Source organism: Tarenaya hassleriana, unplaced genomic scaffold (genome assembly GCF_000463585.1).
Source record: "Tarenaya hassleriana unplaced genomic scaffold, ASM46358v1 Cleome17, whole genome shotgun sequence".
In the NCBI taxonomy this organism is placed as follows: domain Eukaryota; kingdom Viridiplantae; phylum Streptophyta; class Magnoliopsida; order Brassicales; family Cleomaceae; genus Tarenaya; species Tarenaya hassleriana.
The window spans coordinates 1,431,075-1,441,529 of NW_010965122.1; the positions used below are offsets into that span (position 1 = coordinate 1,431,075).

Here is a 10,455-nt window from a genome sequence, read left to right on the forward strand (position 1 = left end):
ATATATATATATAGGTGAATCCTGATTCACAGCACTGGATTACAATCCCAAGTCTCACTAAAATTAGATTTAGTTATTTAAATAAACTTATATAAAATTAATAAAAAAATGTTTTAATTTTATGTATATCACATAAAAACCATACTAACATTGGCCCGAACATAACCCAGTCACAGTATCCTAAAACATGAAGAAAATAACTCAAGCATGTGACTAGGCAAGTCATTGGTAGTAAAAATGAGCTCTTTTTACGGCAATTAATTAAACCCTAGAGCAAAAGTAATGTATCACTTTAATAACCTAAAACTATCTTTATTTTGTTTTAACGATTTTGATTAAAAAAAATTTGCTTCGATCCCACAGCCACGTCTACATTTCATACACTCTTAAGGTTGAACAATTTTTATTTATAAAATAATCTCTCAAAATTTAAGAAAAATTATAAAAAAAAAGTTTCTACCAAATTAAATCGTACACTAGACATATATATTAAATTAAAAGTACTACAACTATAACGTCTTAATCTCAAATTTATTTGGGATACAAGTATTATATGACGCAACCTACAATAAAATTTAACATACGAAATTTCACCAAATATTTAATACTGATATATACTTATCTAGTAATCGGTTACACGTAATAGTAAGGTGAACTAGTTCAAATAATTGGGTTGCACTAATAATACGGTAAATTAGTTTAAATAATCGAGATTAATTTTAATAATACAGAGAACACATAATCTCAGTGTTACTAATCTATATCCGCACTGATACTAAATAATACTAACATTTACATATATCAATCTACATATTACAATCATATTATTACTACATGAAAATGACGAAGATGAAGTGCCAAGTTACCGTTAGCTTTTTTAAAAAATATAACCGTTTGGATCAACTAGTTTGGGCCTGATTTGGTCTTTAAAGCCCATATAGGGCCCGTTTTGAAACTCGGACCAAATGGTTCAGACAACGAGGAAATGCCACGTGGCAGCCTCTTTTCTGTATCGTTTCCCTTTTCCTTGAGATCACAAGTTGTCATAAATAAAAACGCAACTTTGTCTGCTGCAGTATTCTGTCTCCGGAGAAACATCTGAAGACGAAGACAGCGAGAGAGAGGGAGAGAGAGATGGGTCTGTTCTCCAACAGGTTTTCCCACCTTCGCTTTCTGTAATCTTATGGGTTTTGGATTTCGTGTTTTGTAATTCTTCTGTAATGTTTTTTTTTTGGTTTTTTGAAGGATCGATAAGGCGAGTCTGAAACCCGGGGATCATATCTACTCGTGGAGAGCACGCCCATCACGGTCTTCTCTCTTCTCCGATTCATTCTTCTGTTCCTTTCCCCTTTCCAATGTTCAATCTTTCTTAGACCCTTTTGCTGTTTTCACTGAAAATTGCGTGATAGCTCCCAAATTCGGGTGCTGGTGATCGATCTAGGTTTTTGATCGGATCGCGGGAAATGAAGGGTTTCTGGGAATTTCGGCTGACGGATTAGGGTAGAACTTTATTGACGAGATCTCGTCTGCATTGTGAGAAATCATCAGTGAAACGGGACTTTGTGAAATGTTGTCAGTCCATCTCACTTGCAAGTAGCGAGACTGAGTCATCAGCTTGGTGGGTTTACTAGTGTGTTGTTATTACAAGTTTCGGTTTCGGATGAAACAAAAACCGATAGTCTGCTCTCTTAGCTTACGGCAATAACAAGATTGTTCCTTTGGTGACGCTGATTTGCGTGAGTTCTAGTGCATTGATCTTTCTTTGTGATAACTATTCCCTCCTACATGATTTTCCTGGCTTGAATTTGGGTGAGTATGATTCGGAACATACGGGCATAGGTCAGATAATCATGTAGTTAGGGTTCTTGTGTGTTCTTTGGCTAGAATGTTTGGTAGCATCTAATTGAATTTTGTCCAAACAGAATGTGTTTTCTGGTCTGATACTCTGATCCTGGATTATTTATTGGAGGTTCACTTTACTCGAATTTGGTAACCGGTTAATTGTTGATATTGATTTTTGATTCCGTAATTCTACTTGAGCTTAGAAATCTCAGAGATGAGGAACTTATACATGGTTGATAGGTCAAAATAGTAACCGGGTTGGATTCTCTTGCTCAATCATTCAGGAATTTACGTTGGAGACAACACAGTCATTCATTTCACCCGAAATGGCCAAGAAGTTGGCTTGGGGACTCTGCTAAATAACCTGCTCGTAAGCTCGGTACCTGTTCGATACCAAGCACTTTGTCCGGCATGCAGCCCACCACCCCCCGATGGCCATGGCGTCATCTCATCATGCCTCGACTGCTTTCTAGCTGGCGGGATCTTGTATCGTTTCGAATACTCGGTCAGGTCTGCCCTCTTCCTTGCAAAGTTCCGTGGTGGAACTTGCACCCTTGCCGCCTCGGACCCAGATGACATGGTCGTCCACCGAGCCCAATACCTCCTCGAAAATGGGTTCGGAGGCTATGACCTTTTCAAGAACAACTGCGAGGATTTCGCAATTTATTGCAAGACTGGGCTGATGGTCATTGAACAAGGAGCATTGGGGCTGAGTGGTCAGGCAGTCTCCACTGCAGGCGGGCAGCTCGGGGCTGTATTTTCGGTGATTACCCGTCTGGTAACCACGAACATTTATGCAAAAACCGTGACTGTGGCCGGAACATATTGTATGAGTAGATACGCTGCTGATATCGGAAACAGAAGTGATGTGGCCAAAATCACGGTGGAAGATCTCACGAGAAGTCGCTCTTCGACGGGATTGACTCAAGAGATAGATTCTCAGATGACAGACAGTAAACCCTAGCAGGTAAGTCAGTTACCTAAAAACCGTTTATGTGTTTCGGTTCCTTTCTATCATCTCTAATGGTGGTTGTTTGAGACTCTTTCTTGTTGGGAATCATCCCATTGAAACAGTCGTATTGTTTGGCGCTATGTTGAAACTGTCGAGTAGTTTCTCGTTCATGTTACACAAAGGTGGTCACCTTAGGTATATCGGCTTCGCCCTCTCGGGTTTTTCGATCAAATTAGCCAGTTCGGCCTCGTGAATACCCACAGGGAGGAAAAAGAAAGAGAAAAGAGGGACGAAACCCTGTAATAAAATCCAAATTCCGCAAAACTCAAGTACTAATTCTGAAACCGTGGGTCTCCCCTCGCTCGCCACTCATCCCATGGCCTCGTCGTCGCCTCTTCCTCATTTCTTCTTACTCGGATTACTCGTGAATAAGGGTGGAAACGAACCGAACTGTACCAAACAAAAAATTTCGGTATTTTTCTCGAACCGTACCTTTCAAAATTTCCGAACGGTATGATTTTTATAGAACCGAATTTCTCGAATTCGAACCAAACCGAATTTTATAAAATTCCCGAAAAACCGAAATTGTCTTAAAAAATCTATTTTTTTTTAACAAAAACCGAAACCGAAACGTATCGGAACCGAAACGAACCGAACCGAGTAATATACGGTACTAATTTGGTACAATTTTTTAGAATACCGAATAAACCGAAACTGAACTGAACCACTAAAATTTTGACTCGAATCCCGAAATGCTCACCCCTACTCGTGAATACGGGTACTAACCGACGAAAACTGATCTCAAACCCAAAGATCGGGTCCGCGTCATCGACAACATCACATTTTACCGATGGATGAATATTCAAATACCCAAATTATGTATCGAGAAGGAAGACTTCATCAGCTTTCACCTTGGAAAGGTGCATATATTCATCAATGGATTTGGTGCTTTTAGTTACTCGATGCATTTGATCCTTAATCTGCTTAATGTGACCACGAATGGAGCGACCATATGTGGTAGCAAGAGTCTGCTAGGCATCGCCAGAGGATGCAGCAGAGGCGATCAACGCCTGACATGAGGGGGAGACCGAGTCAAGAAGGGCAGAGAAACCCAGACAATCTTGTCGGAACCAGGGACCGAACTGCGGATTAGGCACCACAGCATTGTCGACACAGATGGTGGCAGCCGGGCTGTTCAACGAATCAAGGAAACTGTCAAGGTTATAGCCCTGAAGCAGTGGTCGAATCTGAACATTCTAGATAACATAGTTCAGGGTTTGGAAACATCGGAGATGTTGATGTTGAGCAGCGGGTTATTGGTGTTGTTGGAGTCATAAGGAGAGACAATGTCGTTGGGAAGATCAACGGTATTCTTGACGGGCGGGGGCGAAATCGATCCTGTTCATGTTGTTATCGCTGTTGACGATGAGGCAACCACCGGAGATTCGCCGGAGAAGAAGAGTCCGGATGCAACGGAGGGTCGAGTAGATATTCTGTAAATATATTTTTCTTTGTTTTGATTGGTATATATTTTCTACTTTGCATTAAAGATCATCTTGGGAATATACCAACATAATTAATAGCATATAGAAATAAACAGTCCATTTTTTTTGTAATAAACCTGCGGCCAATATGGTTAATATATATTATAGGTGAATCTTTGATTAATGTGTAACACATAATAAAACTCAAATTAATATGATCTCCGGAACATAACCAGTCACAGTGTCCTAAAACAGTAAGAAAATAATTCAAACATGTAATTTGATTAGGCAAAGTCATTAGTAGTAAAAATTAGCTCTTTTAAGGGTAATTAATTAAACCCTAAAGCGAAGCAATATGTCTCTTTAATAACCTAAAACTATCTTTAATTTATTTTGACAGACTTTGAATTTTGTTTTTTTTAAAAAAAAGTGGCTTCGATCCCCACGTCCACTTTTTATATATTCTTAAAGGCTGAACATTTTATTTATAAATTATTTAAAATTAACCTCTCAAATTTAGATTTTTTTTTGTTTTAAATTGAAGAAAAAGCATTAAATAAAAAGACAAATTTTTTCTAGCTAATTAGATTTAACACTTGAGTCCTTGATATATATATATATATATATCAAATTAAAAATACTACGAAACCTACAATAAAATTTAACATGAAAAATTCAACAAAGATTAATACCGATATATACTTATATAACACACTTGCAATCGGTTACGCTGATAATAAGGTAAGTTTTAGTTCAAATAATTGAGTTACACTAATAATAAGATAAATTAGCTTAAATAATTGAGAGTAATTTTAATAATAAAGATAACACATAATCTCAGTATTACTAAACTAGATCCGCTTTGATACGAAATAATACTAGCATCTGCATTTATTAAAATCTACATATCACAATCATATTATTACTACGTGGAAATCATATGAAGTTCCAAGTTACCGTTAGCTTTTTAAAAAATCTAACCGTTAGGATCGACTAGTTTGGGCCTGATTTGGGCTTAAAAGCCCATATCAAAAGGCGCGTTTTGAAACTCGGACAAATGGTTCGGGCAACGAGAAAATGCCACGTGGCAGTCTCTGTTCGGTCCCGTAAAACATCACAAGTTGTAAAAATAGAGGAATTTGAAGAAAGTTGTGACAAAATTGGTAAAATGTGTTATTTTTTCGCTGCAAAATATTCTATAGTAAATTATCAAAAATATTCTTAAATCTTATTTTTTTAAACAGTATATACTAATTCTTTCACATATTTTTAATTGATTACGTATTTATTTGTAATGACAATTAATAGCAATTAAATTTTAATTTCAGAGTTATTCATGAATTGTAATCGGAATTAGGGTGAGTAGTAAAATGAATTTATGAAAACAAATAAATAATATTACATATAAAAAATAAAACATATGTCATATGTTTCGATTTGTAACATGTTATTAGTAACAAAATATCAGGTGTTAGGGGTCTGACATCATGTGTCACATAATACATATAGGTATTAGAAAATCTAGTTTGAACATTTAGCTATCCTAATAATAATATAGGGTAACTGTTTTATTACTCGCATATTTATAAACATTATATACTATTTTTTTTTTTATCAATATATCCTCCTAACTTTATTTTTGATATTTTACCCTCCTAACGTTATCTTTACTTATCAGATTAACATGAGATCTCCGACGGGACTATTTCGGGCCGGATTCTCGTCCTCCCGGATTGGATCTCGTTCTCACGGACGGGATTTTTGTAATCCTGGATAGAGTTTCTACGTACGGTTGAGGAACATCGTCCGAGCGAATGAAAATTTGGTCCAAAAGCGGATTCTCCGGTTGGAGAACTTCGTCAATATGGGATCAGAATCTCTAGTTTGGGAACTTTGTCTAGGGGATCAATACATTCGGTGAGGGAACATCTGATAATGCGGTCTGACAACATCTGGACCGACGAGAATCCGATCTGGATGCGTCCAAGAGAACGACGAACTCTGATCAAGAAGCACGGAAAAATTTACCAAAAGAAATCGAATAGATTAAGAATAAACGAAAACGAATAAAAGAGAAATTATAATGAACTAGGGATGTATAGGCAAAATAATAGTTTATGATCATTATGGGTAAAATAACATTTTATGATCTCTTTCTTACTTTCCCTTAGTTTTGTAAATATGTTATATAGATGCACTAGCTCAGTCAGTCTCTTTCATGAACTATTCTCTTTGTCTTTCAATTCCACTATCAACCATCATGTTTATCTGACAATTCAGAACGTTAATCTCCAACTCTCCCTCTGAAAAACTCATAGTATAAACGAGTTTGACTCGCGAACCAACTCGGTTTTTACCGAGTTGTGCTGGAAAAATATGAGCTCGAAAAAAAAAGACTTGGCGAACTAGTTAAGCCAGCTCGCTAGCCAATTTTTTTAATTATTATTATTTGATTGTTTTTAAATATATTTATTTAGGGTTAATCCCACAAAAAACTCCAAACTTATTAAAATGTTCCATATAAAACCTTAAACTTGTAATCTCCTACGAAAAACCCTCAATTTGGTAAAAACTTCCATAAAAATTATAAACTTACAATTTTCTTCCATATAAAACCTTTGACTTGTTTGACCAAAAATTTTGCTGACGTGGCATGACAGATTGCTGACATGGCGTCTTCCTTTATATTTGATAAAAAATATATATGTATCTATGTATATAGGTATATGTATATATATCTGTATATTTAAAATTTAAAATACAAACTTAATATATATATATATATTATATTTGTATATATATATATTTGATAAAAAAATATATATGTATGTTTGTATATAGGTATATATATATATTTGTATATTTAAAATTTTAAAGTACAAATCTAATATATATACAAATATATATGTATATATATTTGACCAAAAATTAGAAATTTATATTTTAATTTTTAAAATGATGACATGGCGCCGACGTGTCAACTCAGTCAGTGCCACATCAGCAATCTATCGTGCCACGTCAGCAAAATTTTTGGTCAAACAAATCAAAGGTTTTATATGGAAGAAAATTGTAAGTTTATAATTTTTATAGAAGTTTTTACTAAATTCAGGGTTTTTTGTGGGAGATTACAAGTTCAAGGTTTTATATGGAACATTTTAACAAGTTTGGAGTTTTTTGTGGGATTAACCCATTTATTTATTATTATTATTTGGGTAAAACCCCTAAAAAACCTCCAACTTGCAAAAATATATACAAATAAATCTTCAACTTGAAAAACTGTCATTCAATCCTCGAACTTGTAACTTGTCACTGAATAAAACCTCGAACTTGCAAATTAGTGTTCTAATAAACCTTTGACCAGTTTGACCACAATTTCAAACGATCGGAAATCCACGTATTGACGAATTGCTGATGCCATTTTTTAAATTAAAATTGATAACGTGTATAAGATGACATCAACAATCCGTTAATACGTGGATTTCTGATCGCCTGAAATTGTGGTCAAACCGGTCAAAGGTTTATTAGAGTAATAATTTGCAAGTTCGATGTTTTATTCAGTGACAAGTTACAAGTTCGGGGATTGAATGATAGTTTTTCAAGTTGAAGGTTTATTTGTATATATTTTTGCAAGTTGAAGGTTTTTTAGGAGTTTTACCCTTATTATTTTTATTTTTATTTTATTCGTGAGCCACCTAGTGAAGTGAGGCCACCAAAGTTTTTCCGACTCGTAAAAAAATGGGTCGTAACCGAGTCGGGTCCAAAGTGGACTAGATCAGATCGATCCGAGTTGAATTGCCCGAGCGAGTATGTTTTGCATCCCTATAATGACCACACGAATTAAATGAGCGTTTAGGGTTTAATAACGAGTACCTTTTTACCAAATATCATGAACTTTCCTTGGATTTTTTTTAGTAATTTATTGATGGTTTTTTCTGAATTTGTCCACAGAAGATGATATTTTGATTCTTTCGGACGGGAGTTTCATCGTTTCGGACAGAGTTTCTCCTGTTCGGGAATTCGGTCCAAAAGCGGGTACTTCATTTTGGGAACTTCGTACAGTTGCAATCTGGGATCAGATTCTCTGATTTGGGAACTTTGTCCGGGGATCAATGCATTTGGCGAGGGAACATCCAAATGACGATAATCCGGTCCAAGAGAATGATGAACCATGATCAAGAACCATGAAAAAATTGATCAAAATAAAAGGAAAAAATGAAGAATAAACGAGAAAAAAAGGAGACATTATAATGAGCACACGAACTAAATGAAATAAAGTTTTTTTTTTGTCTACAATGCTGATGCCCAAAATGCGGTCCAAATGTGGTTATGGGTAGGGGTGTAAAATAGGCAGGGCAGGTCAGGTTCGACCTAGTTGAATTCGGGTCTAAAATTTCTTAGGCCAAATCGGTATGCCCTTTTATTTTTTAGGTCTAAGATCGATGGCCCAGAGCTTGGCCCTATAAAACTTGAGGTGGGGCAGGTCGAGCTTCAAGTTTTTCATTAAATAAAGGGAAAATGACATTTTGCTATACAAACTTTGTAAAATGTGGCTTTTTCCTATACGAATTTTTAATTTGACAAAAAACTATACAAAATTATCAAATGTTCCAAATTGATACACGAACTAACCAATTTAATTGCAATTTTCTATACAATCCGAAAACGGTGTTAAGTGTCTGTTAACCGCTGACATGACATGCCACGTGACGGCTGACGTGGCACGCCACATAGATTTTTTTTGCCACATCAGCATACCACGTCAGATTTTAAAAAAAAATCCGAAAAATATGAAAAAAATCGAAAAAATTTTAAAAAAATTTAAAATAAAATAAATAAACAGCAAAAAAAATACATATATACATATATATTCATATTTATATACAAATAAAAATATACATATATATACTCCTATATAAAAAAATATATATATATACAAAATAAAAAATATACACATATATATATAAACATTTATACAAATATATATACATATACATACAAACAAATATATTTATATATACACATACACATATATAAATACATATATATGTGTATATATATATACATATGCATATATATACATACATATATACATATATACATACATACAAATACAAATATAAACATAAATACTCCTATATATATATATATCTATATATCAAATAAAAAATATACACATATATACATGCATTTATACAAATATATATGCATATACATATATACAAGTATATTTATATATAAACACATACATATATATAAATACAAATACGCATATATGTATGTATATATGTATATATATACATACGTACATATATACATACAAAATAATATATATATATCCACATATAAATACAAATATAAACATAAATACTCCTATGTATATATATATACAAAATAAAAAATATACAAGTATATATATATATATAGGAGTATATATATTTATATTTGTATTTGTATATAGATATGAATATATATATATATGTGTGTATTTTTTTGCTTTTTATTTTTATTTTTATTTTTATTTTTTTTGCAATTTTTTTCGGATTTTTTGTTTTTTGTTTTTTAAAAAATCTGTTTTTTTTTTGTATTTTTTTTCGGATTTTTTGTTTTTTCTTAAAAAATCTGACGTGACATGCTGACATCGCAAAATTTTCTATGTGGCGTGCCATGTCAGACGCTACGTGGCGTGCCACGTCATCGGTTAACGGATATTTAACACCGTTCTGGATTGTGTAGGAAATTATAGTTAAATTGGGTAGTTCGTGTATGAATTTGGCATATTGGATAATTTGGTATAGTTTTTTGTCAAATTAAAAATCCGTGTAGGAAAAAGTTACATTTTACAGAGTTCGTGTAGGAAAATGTCATTTTCCCTTAAATAAATTTTTTTTCTACGATGAAAACAATAATGTGAAACATTAAAAAAATAGCAAACATAGTATAAAAAGATATTTTATAATGTAAATACAAAAGAATCAGGTTTTGAATGGGGATGACTTTTATTTTGGGTTTTGGGTTTTAGTTTTTGGATTTTGGTTTTTAGTTTTTGGTTTTTGGCTTTTGGATTGTATAATATTTAAAAACTAAAAAAAGTAGTTTTTGATTTTTCATTGATTTTTCCACTAAAATAGCTTTCTAAGTTTTTAGGAAAAATAATTTTGTGAAAACTTTAATGATGTT

At 33.6% G+C, this 10,455-nt stretch overlaps 1 pseudogene; it reads left to right on the top strand.

Annotated features, from left to right (window-relative positions):
• Positions 1-1,074: 1,074 nt before the first annotated feature.
• On the top strand, positions 1,075-2,962 carry LOC104809950 (annotated as a pseudogene).
• Positions 2,963-10,455: the final 7,493 nt, after the last annotated feature.